A 22537-nucleotide genomic window follows, 5' to 3' on the forward strand; every position below is an offset into this window, starting at 1 on the left:
TTGCTCCATCAGCAGTGATGGCAACAAGCCTGCGTAATGGAACATTAAGCTTGTTTACAAAGGAATAGAAGGAATTAAATATTTCTTGACCGGTGGTTCTCTCTTTTAAAGAAACCATCCCAAGTAGTTCTTCCTTTGTGCTGAAATCTTTAAAAACGAATAAAAAACTAGTAGCTGAGCTGTGTCACTGATGTCTGTAGATTCATCCAGCTGGAGTGAGAAAGCAACACAACTGGACACATCTTTCAACAGCTGTTCATCAATATTTTTACACGTTTTCCATTCGCCGCATGACCGTGTTTCTTGATAATTGAAGATCTTGGATAGCAGCTATTATCTCTTTTTTATTTTTAAACCACTCAAAAAGATGTTCAGCTGCTGCAAGAAAACACTCTTTTACAAACTCTCCTTCAGTGAAAGGTTTTCACTTTTTAGCAATCAGGTTTCTCACCTTGAAGGATGACATGGTTGCATTGTTAGAATGTGAGCTGGATTTTACCAGTAATTGCTGCTGAGAAGTTAATTTTGCTTTGAGTTCTTTCAGCTTAAGTTTACGAATTTCACTTATGACTGGAAAATCAACATCAAATTTACCACAGTGGTAAGCATTATAATGGCGTTCCAAGTTACCCTTTTTTGGTAAGGACACTGAGGTGTTACAAATTAAATGACAACACTTCTCTTTCACCAGCACAAAGAAATATTCAATTTCCCATTCATTTTGAAAATGATAGGTTTTGGACTTCTTTGGGGCACTCATTTTTTTTACAATAGGGACTAGACCTTCTGAAATAATTCATTTAAAAACAAACTCAGCAAGACAGAAGACTACCTGGTTTGTAAAGTGTGACAACCTTTGAGGTACAAAACACCCAGACAAGGAAAACCAACTCAGCTAACTAGTTTACACAGATCTGAAGAGCCAGTTGATGCGTGCTAGGCTTTCAATTTCACATATGGTGTCCAAACAACTGTACCCACTGTCAGGAAACGGCCTCTACTCACATGTAGAACCCTGGCAGAGACACATGCCCGACTGGCATGTTCCCTCCTTCCTGGACAATCGTTCGGGAGCTTCCACGCCTTCCTCAGCCCCCGGACATTGGAGTGACTGGTGTCAGAAGACATCCAGCACACTTAGGATCCACAGTCTTGTACAGTTGCATAACAGACCACAGCAACTCAGCATCTTGGCTAAATCTACTTTATTACATATCTACACACACAGAGCTCTGAACATGGCTCCCTCTCTCTCTAGCATCAGGCAGCAAAGAGAAAAAACAAAGGAACAATAGTCCCACTTAAGGGAACACAGACAAAACATCCTGTCTGCCATCACTTCTCACTCTGCGGAATGAAAACACATACCCAGTCATATGATAAACAATAAACCCATGACTGCACATGGGGAATGAATCTCACAACACCCACACCACTACCTCCAAAGTAAACCAAAAAGCTAAAAGCAAATGCAGTAGCAAACCTTGGAACTGAACTTAAAATAAAAGCTGTTGTTATAAGAATTTAGGTCTACCTTGACCTGCTAAAAAAGGGGGTTCCGATCCCAGGAGGGAGCCCAGAAAGCCCCGGAAGGAGCACTCAATTTGTATGCTCTTACCGATTTTATGAAGAAACAGAGACCAGACCAAGGCTTCCCAAAGCAAAGCGGTTTCCTGACAGTTTATTTCCCAATCTGTTGCAACAGGGTCCTTCTCTCACGCAGCAGCAACGGAGCGAAGAACCCCGAAAAACAGAGCTGCCTTTTTCTCATATAGAGGTATTTTTCATACAGGTTAATGGTACAAAAAAGGGTGCGAAGTGACAGAGACAGTGGAAAGGGAGAAACAGCATGAGGTAAGTGGGGTGTCAATCTTGCCTGGATGTTCGGGACAACAGGCATTGAGTATTTTTCCTGTGTATCTTTGGAATAGGTAATAGTTCTGTTTTTCTTCTCTTTACAGGATGGAACCAGAGATGCTAGTAATCAGTGCATATTGTATGGCTCTGCATGACTGTCAAATGGAGTGTGAAAGATCAGCGCTTGAACATCCCATAGAATAAATTGGTTGTTTTTGTGAATGGAGTGAGTTTGTTGTGTATTCTTGGTATTATTTGCAGGACCAGCAGGTGGCGCTGTGGTAACATGAGTTAATTTAGACGGATCGTGGATCGTGAATCGGCAAAGAGAGAAATTTTTTAGGCATTATTCATTAAGAATAATTCAAAATTCCTACGTTCTACATTTTCTAACTACGTATCAGTGGAGACATACAGCCGTTTTTCAAAAGTTAACCAAAAACATTTTACAAAAGATACATTCATCGCGGTATATTGGAGGCAAAGGATACATTCATGAAGATACATTCATAAAGATACATAAAGATACATTAGTTTCACGTTGACTTTCTTTAGCAAGGCATGGGGAATATGGTAGTACAGAGTAATAATAATACTAATTTATTCTTTGTACCCGCCCATCTGTTCCTTGGGCTGAATGCACATTTTCACAGTGACAGCCCAGAATAAGTAAGGAGGTAGTACAGGAATACTTGGCTAATTTAGATGTATTCAAGTCTCCAGGGCCAGATGAACTACATCCAAGAGTATTAAAAGAACTGGCAGAGGTGATTTCAGAACCACTGACAGTAATCTTTGAGAATTCCTGGAGAACAGGCGCAGTCCCAGCAGACTGGAGGAGGGCAAATGTGTTCCCAAATTTCAAAAAGGGGGGAAAGAGAGGACCCAAACAATTACCACCCAGTCAGCCTGACATCAATACCAGGAAAGATTCTAGAGCAGATCATTAAGCAAACGGTCTGTGAGCACCTAGAAAGGAACGCTGTGATCACTAAGTCAGCATGGGTTTCTGAAAAATAAGTCATGTCAGACTAACCTGATCTCATTTTCTGACAGAATTACAAGCCTGGTAGATGAAGGGAACGCTGTGGATCTAGCCTATCTTGATTTCACCAAGGCCTTTGACAAGGTGCCCCATGATATTATTGTAAAGAAGCTGGTAAAATGCGGGCTAGACAATGCTACCATTCAGTGGATTTGTAACTGGCTGACTGACCGAACCCAAAAGGGTACTCATGAATGGCTCCTTTTCATCCTGGAGAGAAGTGACTAGTGGGGTGCCACAGGGTTCTGTCTTGGGCCCAGTCTTATTCAACATCTTTATCCATTACTTGGATGATGGGCTTGAGGGCATCCTGATCAAGTTTACAGATGACACCAAATTGGGAGGGGTGGCTAATACCTCAGAGGACAGGATAACACTTCAAAATGACCTTAACAGATTAGAAAACTGGGCCAAAGCAAACAAGATGAATTTTAACAGGGAGAAATGTAAAGTACTACACTTGGGCAAAAAAAATGAAAGGCACAAATACAGGATGGGTGACACCTGGCTTGAGAGCAGTACATGTGAAAAAGACCTAGGAGTCTTGGTAGACCATAAACTTGACATGAGTCAAAAGTGTGATGCAGCAGCTAAAAAAGCCAATGCAATTCTGCGCTGCATCAATAGGAGTATAGCATCTAGATCAAGGGAAGTAATAGTACCACTGTATTTCGCTCTGGTCAGACCTCACCTGGAATACTGTGTCCAGTTCTGGGCACCACACTTCAAGAAGGATACTGACAAGCTGGAACGTGTCCAGAGGAGGGCAACCAAAATGGTCAAAGGCCTGGAAACGATGCCTTATGAGGAACGGCTTAGGGAGCTGGGTATGTTTAGCCTGGAGAAGAGAAGGTTAAGGGGGGATATGATAGCCATGTTCAAATATATCAAAGGATGTCATATAGAGGAGGGAGAAAGGTTGTTTTCTGCTGCTCCAGAGAAGCGGACACGGGGCAATGGATTCAAACTACAAGAAAGAAGATTCCACCTAAACATTAGGAAGAACTTCCTGACAGTAAGAGCTGTTGGACAGTGGAATTTGCTGCCAAGGAGTGTGGTGGAGTCTACTTCTTTGGAAGCGGAGGCTTGACAGCCATCTGTCAGGAATGTTATGATGGTGTTTCCTGCTTGGCAGGGGGTTGGAATGGATGGCCCTTGTGGTCTCTTCCAACTCTAGGATTCTATGATTCTTTCAAATCAGAACCTGGGAAGGCGGTGAAGGTCCTGTGGTCTTTAAGCGGAGGCTTAAAGAAATATCAACAACAGTTAGGCTCCGCCCCTGGGCATTACTATTGGTCAGCCGATTAACCCTTTCATTATGCATCTGCATAATGAGTGGGCAAACGCCCCACCTCCTCAAATATTTTATGGGGAGGCAAAGACCCCTTGGTCTTTAAGAGTTTGCGCCTATTGCCTACAAACACAAAACATCACATTTTAAAAGGGCGTTAGATATCAATCAACCAAATGTCTGGTTAAAAAGGTACCGATTTTCCTGGCTTCTAAAGTTGTGTAAAAAAAATTCCAACCTTTGTATGAATTCTTTGATGGGAAGTGAGATTGTGTTTGTGACTGAAGCTCTTTCCACATTCCACACACTGATAGGGTTTCTCCCCTGTATGAATTCTTTGATGGGAAGTGAGATTGGAGCTCTTCCTGAAATTCTTTCCACATTAGAAGCACTGATAGGGTTTCTCCCCTGTATGAATTCTTTGATGGGAAATGTGACTGTCCTTTGTACTGAAGCTCTTTCCACATTTCAGGCACTGATAGGGTTTATCCCCTGTATGACTTCTTTGATGGGAAATGTGACTGTCCTTTGTACTGAAGCTCTTTCCACACACTGATATGGTTTCTCCCCTGTATGAATTCTCTGGTGCTTAGTGAGACTGCAGCTGTGACTAAAGCTCCTTCCACATTCCACACACTGATATGGTTTTCCCCCTGTATGAATTGTCTGATGGGAAGTGAGACTGTGGCTGTGACTGAAGCTCTTTCCACATTCCACACACTGATAGGGTTTCTCCCCTGTATGAATTCTCTGGTGCTTAGTGAGATTGCAGCTGTGGCTGAAGCTCTTTCCACATTCGAAGCATTGATAGAGTTTCTCCCCGGTATGAATTCTTTGATGGGAAGTGAGATTGGAGCTCTTCCTGAAGTTCTTTCCACATTCAAAGCACTGATAGGGTTTCTCCCCTGTATGAATTCTTTGATGGGAAATGCAACTGTCCTTTTTACTGAAGCTCTTTCCACATTCCATGCACTGATATGGTTTCGCCCCTCTATGAATTCTTTGATGCGAAGTGAGAGAGGATCTATAACTGAAGCTCTTTCCACATTCGAAGCACTGATAGCGTTTCTCCCCTGTATGAATTCTTTGATGGAAAATGAGACTATCCTTCATACTGAAGCTCTTTCCACATTCCAGGCACTGATAAGGTTTCTCCCCTGTATGAATTCTTTGATGGGAAGTGAGTTTGGAGCTCTGTCTGAAGCTCTTTCCACATTCCACACACTTATACGGTTTCTCCCCTGTATGAATTCTCTGGTGCTTAGTGAGAGAGGAGCTCGTACTGAAGCTCCTTCCACATTCAAAGCACTGATATGGTTTCTCCCCTGTATGGATTCTTTGATGGGAAGTGAGATGGTGGCTGTGACTAAAGCTCTTTCCACATTCGAAGCACTGATAGGGTTTCTCCCCCGTATGAATTCTTTGATGGGAAATGAGACTGTCCTTCATACTGAAGCTCTTTCCACATTCCACGCACTGATATGGTTTCTCCCCTGTATGAATTCTTTGATGGGAAGTGAGTTTGGAGCTCTGTCTGAAGCTCTTTCCACATTCCACACACTGATACGGTTTCTCCCCTGTATGAATTCTCTGGTGCTTGGTGAGAGAGGAGCTCATACTGAAGCTCCTTCCACATTCAAAGCACTGATATGGTTTCTCCCCTGTATGGATTCTTTGATGGGAAGTGAGATGGTGGCTGTGACTAAAGCTCTTTCCACATTCAAAGCACTGATATGGTTTCTCCCCCGTATGAATTCTTTGATGGGAAGTGAGAGTGGAGATCGTACTGAAGCTCTTTCCACATTCCACGCACTGATAGGGTTTCTCCTCTGTATGAATTCTCTGATGGGAAGTGAGAGAGGAGCTCCGACTGAAGCTCTTTCCACATTCAAAGCACTGATAGAGTTTCTTTCCAATGAGATTTTGTTGATGGGAAGTGGAATGGGAGCTCTGACTGCAGCTTTCTCCACACTCCAAATTTTTACATGGCTTCTCCTCTCTGGAAATTTTATCGTGGTCATCCTTGTTCTCGATTTTCAATTCATCACAATCTGCAATGGAAACAAAAATGGATTAGAGTCTCAGGAACAAATGGAGAACTGAAGGGAGTTGGGTGTGTGTTTATTACCTGTGTTTTTTGTCATTAACCAACATATTTATTATTAGATTCTGATGAGTTGTTGAATGTTGCTTTGTTTGATATATAGTAGTGGTCAAAATTGTGGAAGCCTTTTTGGAAAAAAGTGTATTTTAGAGGTATGATGGCTCATAACGCCACTTCTTTTGGTGTAATATTATAAAATTATATATCAATGGAAAGATAATCAAGAATGCAATCCGATAAAGTTTGTTCAATTACCTGTATTCTAGCAAACGTTATAGCCAAATAACCAGAAAGAGGAAGCACAACTTGCTTAGCTTGACTTTTGTCAGTGTTATGTGACTGCTATCAAGTTGGTTGGTTTTTTGTGTTCTTTCATTTAGTGAGGTTGTAAAACATAAGAAATATTTTTAAATGGTACAAAGAGTGAATTGGTCACCCAGAAAGTGTTGTAAAATAGTACTATTAAGTGAACAAGGGTACAGTTAGGAAGAAATTAGATCAAAAATTGTGGAAAACATAACCAAAGCTGGCCTTTCTATATTTTTGAAGAGGAGACTCAGTCACTACAAAATCAGTCTGGTAAAGGCAGGAATAGGTGCACAAAGGCAAGTGACAATCGAAGAATGGGGAGACTGTCCCTACATGACAGAAGAAAATCATCTGGGTGTATACAAGATAACATGGTGAAATGTAATGTGAAGTTGAGTGCAAGGACTGGTCTAAATGTTAGAATTCTAAGGAAAAAGCCATTGCTATCCCTCAAGCAGAGCTTGAAAAGATTAAACCCAAGTTAACTGGACAACGGAACAAAGGGACAGTGTTATTTGGAGCGATGAGACCCAAATCTCCTTGCTTGGTAGTGATGGCATGAAATACGCGAGAAGAATCAGAGAAGATTTACATCCTACTTGCATTACACCGACCGCAAAACATCCAGATAGTGTGATGATCTGGGGTTGTGTGGTAGCAAAAGGTGTGGGCAGAATTTGCGTCATTAATGGAATATCAATGCCCCAAAATGCATGAATGAAATACTTGAGCCCACACTTAAGTGTTCTGCAGGTGATCTTTTCCCAGATACTGAAGCATTTATATATATTTATAGAAATATATATTTATTTTCTATTTCAACAGGATTCATCTCCATGCCATGTTGCTGCTGTGTGCAAAAGGTCCTTTCAAGATAATCCTATTCCACTGCTGGAATGGCCTGGGAATAGCCAGTGGCGGAGGAAGGCAGGTGGTACCCGGGGCGGAACATTTCTTGTCAACTCCGCCCCCCATTGATTTCCTCCCCCCTGCAAAAATGGTTTTACGTTATTTCAAATTTTCTTACAAGGGAATAATAGCAAGTAATAATAATAATAAACTTTTATTTATATCCCGCCCTCCCCGGCCGAAGGCGGGCTCAGGGTGGCTAACATCAGATACATAACATTGGTATAAAAAAAAACAATAATTAAATTACCTCCTAAAAACATCTCAAAATCAAATTAAAGTCTAATTAGATGGATTTCCACAGAGTTAGGGTTGGGAACAGTAAGTCATAGAATCATAGAATCATAGAGTTGGAAGAGACCACAAGGGCCATCCAGTCCAACCCCCTGCCAAGCAGGAAACACCATCAAAGCATTCCTGACAGATGGCTGTCAAGCCTCTGCTTAAAGACCTCCAAAGAAGGAGACTCCACCACACTCCTTGGTAGCAAATTCCACTGCCAAACAGCTCTCACTGTCAGGAAGTTCTTCCTAATGTTTAGGAAGAACTAAACATTAGAGTGCTCCACTGAACTGAAATTTCAGCCTTCACGACACAGGGAAACAGCCAAGTGAACAGCTATTTTGGTGGAGAAGGGTCAAGATATTAACCGATATGCACGAAATTTCATATATAGCTATATAATCCCTAGTATTTCACCTTCTTGGGTTCCATGATCACTGCAGATGGTGACAGCAGTCACAAAATTAGAAGATGCCTGCTTCTTGGGAGCAAAGCAATGACAAACCTGGACAGCATCTTAAAAAGCAAAGACATCACCCTGCCAACAAAGGTCCGTATAGTTAAAGCTATGGTTTTCCCAGTAGTAATGTACGGAAGTGAGAGCTGGACCATAAAGAAGGCTGATCACAGAAGAATTGATGCTTTTGAATTATGGTGCTGGAGGAGACTCTTGAGAGTCCCATGGACTGCAAGAAGATCAAACCTATCCATTCTTAAAGAAATCAGCCCTGACTGCTCACTAGAAGGACAGATCCTGAAGTTGAGGCTCCAGTACTTTGGCCACCTCATGAGAAGAGAAGACTCCCTGGAAAAGACCCTGATGTTGGGAAAGATGGAGGGCACAAGGAGAAGGGGACGACAGAGGATGAGATGGTTGGACAGTGTTCTCGAAGCTACTAACATGAGTTTGGTCAAACTGCGAGAGGCAGTGAAGGATAGGCGTGCCTGGCGTGCTGTGGTCCATGGGGTCACGAAGAGTCAGACACGACTGAACGACTGAACAACAACAAATAGTAAGATAAGACCTTTGGAGCAGGGATTTTCGAAAAAAAAGTTTTTTATGAACCGCCCTAAAGGTAAAGGGACCCCTGACCATTAAGTCTAGTCGTGTCCGACTCTGGGGTTGTGGAACTCTTCTCGCGATAATGGCCGAGGGAGCCAGTATACAGCTTCCTGGTCATGTGGCCAGCATGACAAAACCCCTTCTGGCTAACCAGAGCAACGCACGGAAACGCCGTTTACCTTCCCACTGGAGTGGTACCTATTTATCTACTTACACTTTGACGTGCTTTCAAACTGCTAGGTGGGCAGGAGCTGGGACCGACCATAAATATGCATGCCAACCCAACGGGTTATCATATACTTCCAGGTCAAGCAGGTCAGCATTCTCCAACAGAAACCAATCCTTGAGCCAGCAAAACCAGCTGCCTCTAAATATAACTTTTAAGTCTGGCAGTGAGAAGCCACCTCTTTCTTTAGCATCAGTTAGTAATTTAAACTTAATCTTTGGTTTCCCCCCCGCCAGATAAACTTGGACAATGCCTTCTGCCATATTCAGCCCAACAGAGTTAACTTTAAATTTGACCATATTTCCAGATCTCTTTATTTTATTCCATAACTTCTCATAATTATCTTTAAATAAACTCATTTTTTTGCTGTTAAATTAACACCCAGATATTTCACCTTTTTAACAAAACTCAAACCTGTTACTCTAAATTAGCATTCTCTTGCATATTTAATTTTTTACAAAAATCTTGGTTTTACTCTTTTTCAATTTCAGACCTGCAAACTGGCCAAATTTTTGTATCACCTCCAGTGCTTTACTGCTAGGTGGGCAGGAGCTGGGACCGAGCAACGGGAGCTCGCCCCGTCGCAGGGATTCGAACCGCCAACCTTCTGATCGGCAAGCCCTAGGCTCTGTGGTTTAACCCACAGTGCCACCCGCGTTGTAGTAGGGCACTAATTGTTCCTTGATAATTTTTCACCCCCTCCATTATGGAACATGGAGCAGCCCACCCCCTATGCCCCCCTTGCTATTTATTTATTTATTTATTTATTTTCTATTTCAATAGGATTCACTCAATGTCATGTTGCTGCTGTGTTCAGAAGGTGCTTTCAAGATAATCCTATTCCGCTGCTGGAATGGCCTGGGAATAGCCCAAACTTTAAACCAATCGGAAATCTATGGAGCAGACTAAAGAAACTTGTTAGTCAGAAGCAACCCAGCAATAAAGCCCAATTAACAAAGGCAATAATTCAGTCTTGGTTTCACGTTATTACAGCTGCAGAACTAACAACTTGGTTCACTTCACGGGAAGGCCTTGCAAGGCCGTAATTAAAGCTAAAGGTTACCAACGGTTACCAAAGGTTTCACGTTGTTCCTTTATGACTGCTGTTTGAATAAATACTCCTTCATAAAAGTTATTGCATTACTTTCTTCATTAAATTATCTTTCCATTCATATATAATTTTATGGTATTACTCCACACAAAAGTGGTGTTTATAAGCCATCAAACCTCAGAAATACACTTTTCACAAAAGGTTTCCCCAATTTTGGCCACTAGTATAAATTGTTCATTTTAAAGTTAATTCCCTTTTTATATGAGATCAGATTATTATTATTTATGTTTCATGTTTATATGTGTGTTGGAAGCCGCCCAGAGTGGCTGGGTCAACCCAGCCAAATGGGCAGGATATAAATAAAAATTATTATTATAACCACAGTGGTACCCTGATTTAAGAACAGTCCTGTTCCACAACAGATTAGGTTTGTAAACCGAGTGACCACTGTATTACCACGACCACCCTCCTCCTCATCATCACTGCTACCACTACCTGAGATTCAATAAGCCTGGCTCTTCTCTGGGATGGATTTTGTTTGGCCCAGTCATGGCATCCCCTCCATCTCCAATGTCAGTCGTCTCTTTGGTCAACCCAAGACTGACAGGAGCAAAAACAAAAACAGAAAACCTGAAGCTACTTATCTTTCCTAACAATTCTGAAGCTGACATTTAAGATGGCCTGGGCAGTTCAGACAAGCCCAATCGTGGTAGAAAAAGGAATAATTTGAGGAAGATTGTTCAAAGAAAAAACTGTAATGTACAGTTTGTTGTGGGGGTGTTAGGTTCCCAGGTGTTATAGGGGCCACTGTTGAGCTCTGTGAAAATATATGAGGTTGGTCACATAGAGGTATTTTTTAAATTTCCAGGCAAATATGACGATCCCACAGGAAGCCTTACCAAGAGAGGCCACGATCCCAAAATTCTCCTCCATGACGTCCTTTTGCACAGCTCTCTGCTCAGTATCCATCCAGCAACGCCCACTCCTCATCCATGAAAGGAACACCGAGATCTTCAAAGCACACTGGACTTTGTAGGCAACTGAAGGGATTTCTGTGAGATTAATCAACATGGTTTCTGCTGCCTTCCAGTCAATGCATGAAGTCAGAACCGACTGACAAGGGAATCCTTTGTATCTTGTGAAAAATGGATGCTTGGCTCTAGTGGGGGTCCTCACCCGGGGGTCCTCACCCGGGGGTCCTCAGGAGCTGCTCCCCTCCCCCACTCCCCTGCTTCGGTCTCCTTTTCTTGCACTTGGACTCTCTGCCGCTCTCAAGACAGACTCCTGGGGTGGGGTCCCTTTTACTTTACTCTGAGGGCCAGGTATGTATCTGGCCAACCCCCTGAGGGCCAAGTGGATGAGGAAGAAGACATCTTCCTTGAAATTTAGGGGGGTAATTATTATTATTATTATTATTATTATTATTATTATTATTATTTGATAGCTTAACACACACAGCCATTGATGCCTAGGTCCCTGGAGGCTCAGTGAGTAGCATCCTTCATTTCCAGCTGCTTTGCCAGCAACAATCCCTTTGGGGCAGAGAGGATGTGGTCCTGGGATGCCCTGCTCTGGGTGCGAGGGGATTGCTGCAGTGGCCTCTGTGTGGAGCTGGGAAACTGGTTTGCAATGCAGCAGACTATGGACTGGGATCCCTCTCTTTATTCCTGGCCTTTCTCTCCCACCTTCACTTCCTTCCTTCCCTTCCTCCACGTGGTTTTTTTTTTGGGGGGGGGGCTCGTCTAGCTTTGGAAAACCATTTGCACATGTTTCCTCTGTTGTGCAATGACGCTGAGCGACTCTCACACAGAGTTAAAGTCCTAGGGACTCCATTGTTTGAAGAAGGGAGATTTCGTGGGAGCCATTTCATTCTGAAAGGCCGAATGAGTTTGGGACCCTCTGATCTCCAGGAAGGAGAGCGTTGCAGACCTGGCCCCTCCCTGGCAGGACCCTCTCCTCCCCCTGCATGAGCAGATCAGCTCCCCCCCCCCAGGCTGGCATCCTCCCCTGTTGCAGCCCTGGGACCCCCACCGCCTCCCCACTGCACCCTCTGGGGGGAGAGAGAGAGAGGAGACTCACCAGATCCCAGGAGGGGACAGCCATGCAGCCCTTGCAGGAGAGGACTGGGGAGGGAGGGGCCTGGGCTCTGGAGGACCTGGCCCCCTCTTACTTCCTGTCCTCTCTAGGAAGGCAGCTCAGTTCCCTTTAACCCTTGCAAAGCCCACTGACTCAGCTCAGCCCTCTCTCGCTTGGCAGAACCTCAGATTTTTATTATATTTTATGGATTTAGGGGGGCCACGCCAATGCCCAGATATCCTTTTGGGGGTGAGGCTCTTTGTTGGGCTCTGAGCAACTCCCTCCCTTGGCTGGAAAGCAGAGGAACAGCTTGCAGGGAAAAGGGCTTTGCAGGAGGCAAGGAACCTCCTCCTCAAATTCCGGAGTGGAGAGAGAGGAGGGGATCCGAGGGTCATCTAGTCCAACCCCCAGCAAGGCAGGAATCTCAGCTGAAGCATCCATGGCAGATGGCGGTCTGATCTCTGCTTAGAAACCTCCAAGGAAGGAGAGCCCACCACCTCCCAAGGGAGACCTTTCCCCTGCCAAACTGCTCTTAGATGTCCCTCAAGGCAGCGGGTCCTGAGTTCTAGCACCGCTGAAACAATTGCACTGGCTACCAAGGAGAAACCAAGCAAAGTTCAAAATAAATAAATCCTATTATCATAAATGAGTAATACTTTCTTATGCACGCTTTTTATGCTAATATACAAAAGTATGCCATTTCTCTTTCTAGAAATGCTTCATTGCTAATTCAATGGATGGGAAATGGATGGTTGTTATTATTTTTAGGGAAGCTTTTAATATTTGATGGACTATTGGATTTTAATATTTTGTTGGGAGCCGCCCAGAGTGGCTGGGGAAACCTAGCCAGATGGGCGGAGTATAAATTGATGTTGTTGTTGTTGTTGTTGTTGTTGTTGTTGTTGTTAATTAAATTGATCAGGTGAGTGTTCTAGAAGAATACAAGGCAGAGCAGCCCTTGAACAGCTGGAAATGCTTCTCTTTCCTTTGGACTGCAGCGCTGGATATAGCAAGGCATATGGCATAGCCAGAGAAGGGGCTTCTGCCCAAAGCCACGGTCAATCAGATGTCTCCCAGAAGCCTATCAGCGACAACCCACTCCTGTGGCCTGTCCTCTCTCAGGTGCCTTCCGTGCTAGACTGCCTCTCTAGCTGGAAGCTCTAGACTTCTAAGTCTGATTATAACCAGAGATGCTCTCCTCCTCCTCCTCCTGTTCCTTCTCCTTGAAGAGACATGATCCCCTTTCCAAACTGGCAAGCCTGTTGTGCTTTCCGAATCTTGTGGCTGCCAATTTCACCAACCAATTAAACATTATGAGAATAAGTCCCCATCCATGTTAATGAAAGACCCAAAGCTCTCCCCTCTCCCTGTTTATTTTATTTGTTTCATGAAATTTATACACTGCTTGACTTCTTGAATGAGGGAGCCAGGCTCTCTGGGTCCTGGCATGGCCGTAGCTCTTGAACCCACAGCACTCGGGGCCTCCTTTCTCTCTCTGCCAGCTCCAGGCAGGAGGGAGAAGGGGGCAGGGGAGACTCGGAGGAGACAGCGACTAACCCTCTCCCCTTCACCTCTGCAGCTTCATGAGACTCCAATTTCAGCTGCGATGTGAGAAGTGCCATCCTGCACAGGACCATGGAGGCTGTTCTTGGGGGCACAGAAAAGGAGGACGGACGGAGAGGTCTGTCTTTTGTCTCGACTTCCCTTCAGGCTCATTCTTGCAAAATTTAACCCAGCACTCAACCTCTCTTCTCCCGCAGGAACTGAAGCGGCACTTCCGGCTCCTGCTGGGGGGGGGGTCTCCGTCTGGAAGCACCCAACCCTGGCACCCCACCCCCTCCAGCTTCACACTGTAAGTGTCCCGATGGCATCAGGCGTGGCTTTAGGGTTGCCCCCCCCATCCCTTACCCAATGGACTGTCCCATTTCTGGGGCACAGAGCCTGTTTGTGTAGGCACCCGCCCCCCCTCAGGCTGAAGGACTCAGGCCCATAGCAGCAGAGTGCAGCAGATGTGACATCAAGCTTTATTTACAGCAGAAAATAACAAAGAAACATGGCGTGAGCTGTTTTCCACAGCCGTCTCCTCCTTGGTCAGAGTAAAAGAGAACAAAAGACGAAAGTGATTTACAGACTTACTTCCATTCTTCCACAGACAGTACAGAAGTTGTAAACATAGGCATCCTGTTACACTAGGAATGGGAGAATGAAATAGTGACAGTTTAGGCCCCCAATTTGGTCCAAGACCAAAGCTGGCAACCCTCATGGTCCAGGGACTCCGTGGTGGGGGCAATGGGGGCCGCTTTGGCCCAGACTGGCCCCTGTCTCTGAGGCACTCTATCCTCCCACAGGACCACCGAGGATGCGCCCTCTGTAACAATGTGGAAGAGCGGAAACTAGCGGCAACAGCATTTCCCCCAGCTCAAAGTAAGTATCATGCCTTCCTGCATTCATTTCTTTGGTTGCTTCCATCCTCCCCATAGCACATCCAAAAAATGACTTTGAACGCAGATGATGCGGGGTGTGTTCCTGGGTGCCAGGATGAGGCCAGAGGCTTCTCCTGCCCCCTTTCCTGCTGCTGCCCTTCCACCTCTGCCCAGGAGGCTGCAGGGCCCAGGGTGGTCCTCTGGGACAAGGAATTGTGTCCAAGGTGGGTGCAGCCATCCAAGGTGGGTTTCGTAGTGTCACCTGACCCAGATTTTTCTTTCCTCTGCAAAATGTCATAGCTCGGCCGGAGTTGGCCTACCTGTGGCCCGATCGAAGAGAAGGTAAGCCCCACACCTTGGAGACAGGGACCTCCCTTGTCCCTTCTTAGTGGATCCAGCCAAGAAGGTTGACAGTTCTGTCGCTCCAATTACGCAGGAATGTGAAGCGTAAGGAGGGGAGGAGACTAGGGGTGCCCAAGTTCTTGTTGGGGGCGCTCCAGAAAAGCGCCACTTCCGGCATCTGAGTGACTAAGCTGGTCATGGACTTTTGAGCTCTGCACTGTAGATATCTGCACAATAAAACCTGTAAATGTACAGGACCTGAGTCGAGCCTCTTTACTCGCAAGGAACCACAGCAGAACCCTTACAGAAAAGGAGAGATTTCTCTGCCATGACTTGTTTTTCAGAAAGCCATGCTTTCATCCTGTATATTTATATTGTAGAATCTTCAGATGAAGGGCAAATAAATTTTAGAAAAGAATAAATGAGGATATGGACAATCTGGAACACGTGCAAATGTTTTTATTTAATTTGTAAACCACCCTACCCAGTGGTGCCGACCTGAATAAAATATTGGTGGGGGGTGGCGGCAAGGTAAAGCCCGCCTTGCACAATCAATCACATGATGCACGCACAACATTAGAATGGCAATGCCTATAATGGCAGAAACTTTGTAATATTTTGAGCCTGTAGTTCAATTTCCCAGCAGCTCCCCTTGCCTGGGAGAACACTTCTAGCATTTCATATCCTCTACCTGTCGCATTGCTCAGCAGTGGGAAAAGTTACCTCTTCAAACCAGATGTCCATTTGGTATGACCCTTTCCAGGTTTGTCTTTCAATTCTCCTATATGTGTTTCCAGTAGAAGCCACAATTCACCTAGAAGCTCTCTAGAAGTTGAAGTGCCGATCAACCTTCATTTCTGCGATCTATAAATTCCAATTAGCAGTAGTGGGGGTGGTTCAGATACTGGGGCACTGCTTTTGGCAAGCAGAGGGTGTCACAGGGCCAGCCTACTTTCCCTTTAAAGCAAACTTGGGTCTCCAGCTGTTTTTGGACTACAACTCCCACCATCACTAGCTAGCAAGACCAAAGGGGAGGGATGATGGGAACTGTAGTCCGGGAGCTGCTGGGGACCCAAGTTTGGGCAACTTTTGCATTTGACCCACAAAGATGGGACCTGTCCACGTTTGTATTTTCTTGTATTATGTTTTCCTCATGATCTTTGTGTGTTTATTTTTTTTTTAAGAGGGCAAATTGAATGAGAAATTTTATGGTATGTTGCAGTAGAATAAAAGGTTGCGTTTGAAAAAAAAAGACAAAAAACAGGGGGTGGCCTGCTCAAATATTTCATGGGGGCGCAAAGACCCCTATGCCTTTAAAAGTTGGTGTCTATTCCCTACACCCACAGATCTCAGGGTTGTTACAACATAAAAACACAACATAAAAATACAAAACACACTATAAAAGGGCATTAAATGTCAAAAAGGTGCGGATTTGCCTGGCTCCTAAAGCTGTATAGTGGTTTTTCCAACCTTTGTATGGATTCTTTGATGGAAAGTGAGACTGTGGCTGTGACTGAAGCTCTTTCCACATTCTACACACTGATAGGGTTTCTCCCCTGTATGAATTCTCTGATGAGAAACGAGAGATGAGCTATCAGTGAAGCTCTTTCCACATTCCACACACTTATAGGGTTTCTCCCCTGTATGAATTCTCTGATGGTAAGTGAGATGGGAGCTCTGACTGAAGCGCTTTCCACATTCCACACACTGATAGGGTTTCTCCCCTGTATGAATTCTTTGATGGGAAGTGAGATAGGAGCTCGTATTGAACCTCTTTCCACATTCCACACACTGATAGGGTTTCTCCCCTGTATGAATTCTTTGATGGGAAGTGAGATTGTGGCTGTGGCTGAAGCTCTTCCCACATTCCACACACTGATAGGGTTTCTCCCCTGTATGAATTCTTTGATGGGAAGTGAGAGAGGACCTCTCAGTGAAGCTCTTTCCACATTCCACACACTGATATAGTTTCTCCCCTGTATGAATTCTCTGGTGGTAAGTGAGAGAGGAGCTCTGACTGAAGCTCTTTCTACATTCCACACACTGATAGGGTTTCTCCCCTGTATGAATTCTTTGATGGGAAGTTAGATAGGAGCTCGTACTGAAGCTCTTTCCACATTCCACACATTTATAGGGTTTCTCCCCTGTATGAATTCTCTGATGGGAAGTGAGAGAGGAGCTCTGACTGAAGCTCTTTCCACATTCCACACACTGATACGGTTTCTCCCCTGTATGAATTCTCTGATGGGAAGTGAGAGAGGAACTCTGACTGAAGCTCTTTCCGCATTCCACACACTGATATAGTTTCTCCCCTGTATGAATTATTTGATGGGAAGTAAGTTCGGAGCTCCTATTGAAGCTCGCTGCACATTCCACACACTGATAGGGTTTCTCCCCTGTATGAATTCTCTGATGGGAAGTGAGATTGGAGCTCTGACTGAAACTCTTTCCACATTCCATGCACTGGTATTGTTTCTTTCCAATGAGATTTTGTTGATGGGATGTGGAATGGGAGCTCTGACTGCAGCTTCCTCCACACTCCAAATTTTTACGTGGCTTCTCCTCTCTGGAGATTTTGTCATGGTCACCTTTGTTCTTGATTTCCGATTCATCACAATCTGCAATGGAGACAAAAAGGGATAAGAGCCTCAGGAACTCAGGAGAAGAACTGAAGGGAGTTGGGCATATGTTCATTACATGTGTTTTTTTGTCATTAACCAACATATTTATTATTAGATTCTGATGAGTTGTTGAATGTGGCTTTGTTTGATATTTTAATCAAGAATGCAATTCAACAAAGTTTGTTCAATTAACCGTATTCTAAGAAACGTTATAGCCAAATAACCAAAAAAAAAGAGGAAACACAACTTGCTGAGGTTGGCACAAAGAGGTCACTCAGAAAGTGATGTAAAATAGTATTATTAAGTGAACAAAGCTACAGTTATGAAGAAATTAGATGAAAGATTGGGGGAAACTTAACCAAAGCTGGCCTTTCTATATTTTTGAAGGAGACTCAGTCACTACAAAATCAGACTGGTAAAGGCAGGAAAAGGTACACAAAAGGTTTTTTGTGTTCTTTCATTTAGTGAGGTTGTAAAACATAATAAAATTATACAAATGGCACAAAGAGTTGATTTGTCACCCAGAAAGCGATGTACAATTGTAGTATTAAGTGAACAAGGCTGCAGTTATGAAGAAATTAGATGAAAGATTGGGGGAAAGTCACCAAAGCTGGCCTTTCTGTATTTTTGAAAATGTATAAGGAGACTCAGTCTCTACAAAATCAAAATGCTAACGGCAGGAAAAGGTGCACAAAGGAAGTGACGATCAAAGAATGCAGAGACTATCCCTACATGTCAGAAGAAAATCATCTGGGAGTATACAAGATGACATGGTGAAATGTAATGTGAAGTTGAGTGCAAGGACTGGTCTAAACGTTAGAATTCTAATGGAAAAGTCATTGTTATCTCTCAAATGAAGGTTGAAAAGATTAAAAGGTAAAGGGCCCCTGACCATCAGGTCCAGTCGTGTCCGACTCTGGGGTTGTGGCGCTCATCTCGCTCTATAGGCCAAGGGAGCTGGCGTTTGTCCGCAGACAGCTTCCGGGTCATGTGGCCAGCATGACAAAGCCGCTTTCTGGCGAACCAGAGCAGCACACGGAAACGCCATTTACCTTCCCGCCGGAGCGGTCCCTATTTATCTACTTGCACTTTGATGTGCTTTCGAACTGCTAGGTGGGCAGCAGCTGGGACCGAACAGGAGCTCACCCCGTCGCAGGGATTCGAACCGCCGACCTTCTGATCGGCAAGCCCTAGACTCTGTGGTTTAACCCACAGCGCCACCTGGAAAGATTAAACGGGGCTAAAACCAATTTTACTGGACAGCAGAACAATGGGACAGTGATATTTGGAGCAATGAGACCCAAATCTCCTTGCTTGGTAGTGATGGCTTGAAATACCCGAGAAGAATCAGAGAAGATTTACATCCTACTTGCATTACACCAACCGTGAAACACCCAGATAGTGTGATGACCTGGGGTTGTATGGCAGCAAAAGGTGTGGGCAGAATTTGTCTCATTAATGGGAATGTAAATGCCCCCAAAATGCTTTAATGAAATACTTGAGCCCAAACTGAAGATGCATATATATATATATATATATATATATATATATATATATATATATATATATATATATATTCAACATGATTCTACTGCAATGCGCTCTACGTGGGGCTACCTTTGAAGGTGATCCGGAAACTGCAATTAATCCAGAATGCGGCAGCTAGACTGGTGACTGGGAGTGGCCGCCGGGACCATATAACACTGGTCCTGAGAGATCAACATTGGCTCCCAGTATGTTTCTGAGCACAATTCAAAGTGTTGGTGCTGACCTTGAAAGCCCTAAACGGCCTCGGTCCAGTATACCTGAAGGAGAGTCTCCACCCCCATCATTCATCCCGGACACTGAGATCCAGCACTGAGGGCCTTCTGGGGTTCCCTCACTGCAAGAAGCAAAGCTACAGGGAACCAGGTAGTGGCGCCCATCTGTGGAACACCCTCCTATCAGATGTCAAAGAGATAACCAAGTATTTGACATTTAGAAACAGGTGGGTAGCCGTGTTGGTCTGCCAGTCAAAACAAATAAAAAATTCTTTCCAGTAGCACCTTAGAGACCAACTAAGTTTGTTTTTGGTATGAGCTTTCCTGTGCATGCACACTTCTTCAGATACACTTAAATATAGTGAGGGAGTGGGGAGGGGTATTACTCAGAAGGGTGGTGGGAATGGGTGATCAGCTGATAGGTGTGGAAAACCTGTTGACGACTCTTAACGGCTGCAATTAGTGTTGCAGGGAAAGGCAAGTGGTGAGATGGCTAAAGATAGCTTTGTCATGTATAATGAGATAAGAATCCAATGTCTTTGTTCAGACCAGGTTTCTCCATGGTTTTAATTTTGGTGATTAGTTGTAATTCAGCCACTTCTCTTTCCAGTCTATTTCTGAAATTTCTTTATATTGAGACAGCTACTTTTTTTAGATCTTTTATAGAATGTCCTGGGAGATTGAAGTGTTCTCCTACTGGTTTCTCTGTCTTGTGACAACTCAAAGTAGTTGTCTTAATACAATGAAATTTCAGAAATAGACTGGAAAGAGAAGTGGCTGAATTACAATTAATTCAGTCTTCTTTGCCTCAGTCTTCTCCAAGAAAGAAAACAATGCCCGACCTGAAGAATATGGAGCAGATGATTGAGCAGGGGAAACACAGCCCAGAATAAGTAAGGAGGTAGTACAGGAATACTTGGCTAATTTCGATGTATTCAAGTCTCCAGGGCCAGATGAACTACATCCAAGAGTATTAAAAGAACTGGCAGAGGTGATTTCAGAACCACTGGCAGTAATCTTTGAGAATTCCTGGAGAACAGGCGAAGTCCCAGCAGACTGGAGGAGGGCAAATGTTGTCCCTATTTTCAAAAAGGGGGAAAGAGAGGACCCAAACAACTACCGCCCAGTCAGCCTGACATCAATACCAGGAAAGATTCTAGAGCAGATCATTAAGCAAACGGTCTGTGAGCACCTAGAAAGGAACGCTGTGATCACTAAAAGTCAGCATGGGTTTCTGAAAAATAAGTCATGTCAGACTAACCTGATCTCATTTTTGACAGAATTACAAGCCTGGTAGATGAAGGGAATGCTGTGGATATAGCCTATCTTGATTTCAGCAAGGCCTTTGACAAGGTGCCCCATGATATTCTTGTAAAGAAGCTGGTAAAATGTGGGCTAGACAATGCTACCATTCAGTGGTTTTGTAACTGGCTAAGTGACCGAACCCAAAGGGTGCTCATCAATGGCTCCTCTTCATCCTGGAGAGAAGTGACTAGTGGGGTGCCACAGGGTTCTGTCTTGGGCCCAGTCTTATTCAACATCTTCATAAATGACTTGGATGATGGGCTTAAGGGCATCCTGATCAAGTTTGCAGATGACACCAAATTGGGAGGGGTGGCTAATACCCCAGAGGACAGGATCACACTTCAAAGTGACCGTAACAGATTAGACAACTGGGCCAAAGCAAACAAGATGAATTTTAACAGGGAGAAATGTAAAGTACTACACTTGGGCAAAAAAAATGAAAGGAACAAATACAGGATGGGTGACACCTGGCTTGAGAGCAGTACTTGTGAAAAGGATCTAGGAGTCTTGTTGGACCACAAACTTGACATGAGTCAACAGTGTGATGCAGCAGCTAAAAAAGCCAATGCAATTCTGGGATGCATCAATAGGAGTATAGCATCTAGATCAAGGGAAGTAATAGTACCACTGTATTCCTCTCTGGTCAGACCTCACCTGGACAAGCTGGAACGTGTCCAGAAGAGGGCAACCAAAATGGTCAAAGGACTGGAAACAATGCCTTATGAGGAAAGGCTTAGGGAGCTGGGTATGTTTAGCCTGGAGAAGAGAAGGTTAAGGGCTGATATGATAGCCATGTTCAAATATATAAAAGGATGTCATATAGAGGAGGCTGAAAGGTTGTTTTCTGCTGCTCCAGAGAAGCGGACACGGGGCAATGGATTCAAATTGCAAGAAAGAAGATTCCAACTAAACATTAGGAAGAACTTCCTGACAGTGACAACTGTTCGGCAGTGGAATTTGCAGCCAAGGAGTGTGGTGGAGTCTCCTTCTTTGGAAGTCTTTAAGCAGAGGCTTGACAGCCATCTTTCAGGAATGCTTTCATGGTGTTTCCTGCTTGGTAGAGGGTTGGACTGGATGGCCCTTGGGGTCTCTTCCAACTCTAGGATTCTATGATTCTAATCACCAAACTTAAAACCACGGAGAAACCTGGTCTGAACAAAGACATTGGATTCTTATCTCATTATACATGACAAAGCTATCTTTAGCCATCTCACCTCTTGCCTTTCCCTGCAAGACTAATTGCAGCCGTTAAGAGTCGTCAACAGGTTTTCCACACCTATCAGCTGATCACCCATTCCCTGCTAGATTGTGAAATGAGGTGTTCCACAATCTGCAGTTTTTACCAGGGTCCGTCACGCTTGCGTTGCGTTGCTTTGCTTTCTGTGCCTGTTAACTCCTGGCTAGTAGCAGAGGTAGTGTGGTTGCTGACCTTGAGCCAGACATCCTGGAGAGTGAAGTCAAATGGGCCTTAGAAAGCCTTGCTAACAACAAGGCCAGTGGAAGTGATGATATTCCAGCTGAACTATTTAAAATTTTAAAGGATGATGCTGTTAAGGTGCTAAACTCAATATGTCAGCAAGTTTGGAAAACTCAGCAGTGGCCAGAGGATTGGAGAAGATCAGTCTACATCCCAATCCCAAAGAAGGGCAGTGCCAAAGAATGCTCCAACTACCACACAATTGCACTCATTTCACATGCTAGCAAGGTTATGCTTAAAATTCTACAAGGCAGGCTCAAGCAGTATGTGGACCGAGAACTCCCAGAAGTGTAAGCTGGATTTCAAAGGGGCAGAGGAACCAGAGACCAAATTGCGAACATGCGCTGGATTATGGAGAAAGCTAGAGAGTTCCAGAAAAACATCTACTTCTGTTTC

The 22537-nt window shown here is 44.2% G+C and overlaps 1 pseudogene; it reads right to left on the reverse strand.

Annotated features, from left to right (window-relative positions):
- Positions 1 to 1335: 1335 nt before the first annotated feature.
- LOC117045034 overlaps positions 1336 to 22537 on the reverse strand; it is a 79205-nt pseudogene continuing 58003 nt past the window's right edge.

This window comes from Lacerta agilis, chromosome 4 (genome assembly GCF_009819535.1).
Source record: "Lacerta agilis isolate rLacAgi1 chromosome 4, rLacAgi1.pri, whole genome shotgun sequence".
In the NCBI taxonomy this organism is placed as follows: domain Eukaryota; kingdom Metazoa; phylum Chordata; class Lepidosauria; order Squamata; family Lacertidae; genus Lacerta; species Lacerta agilis.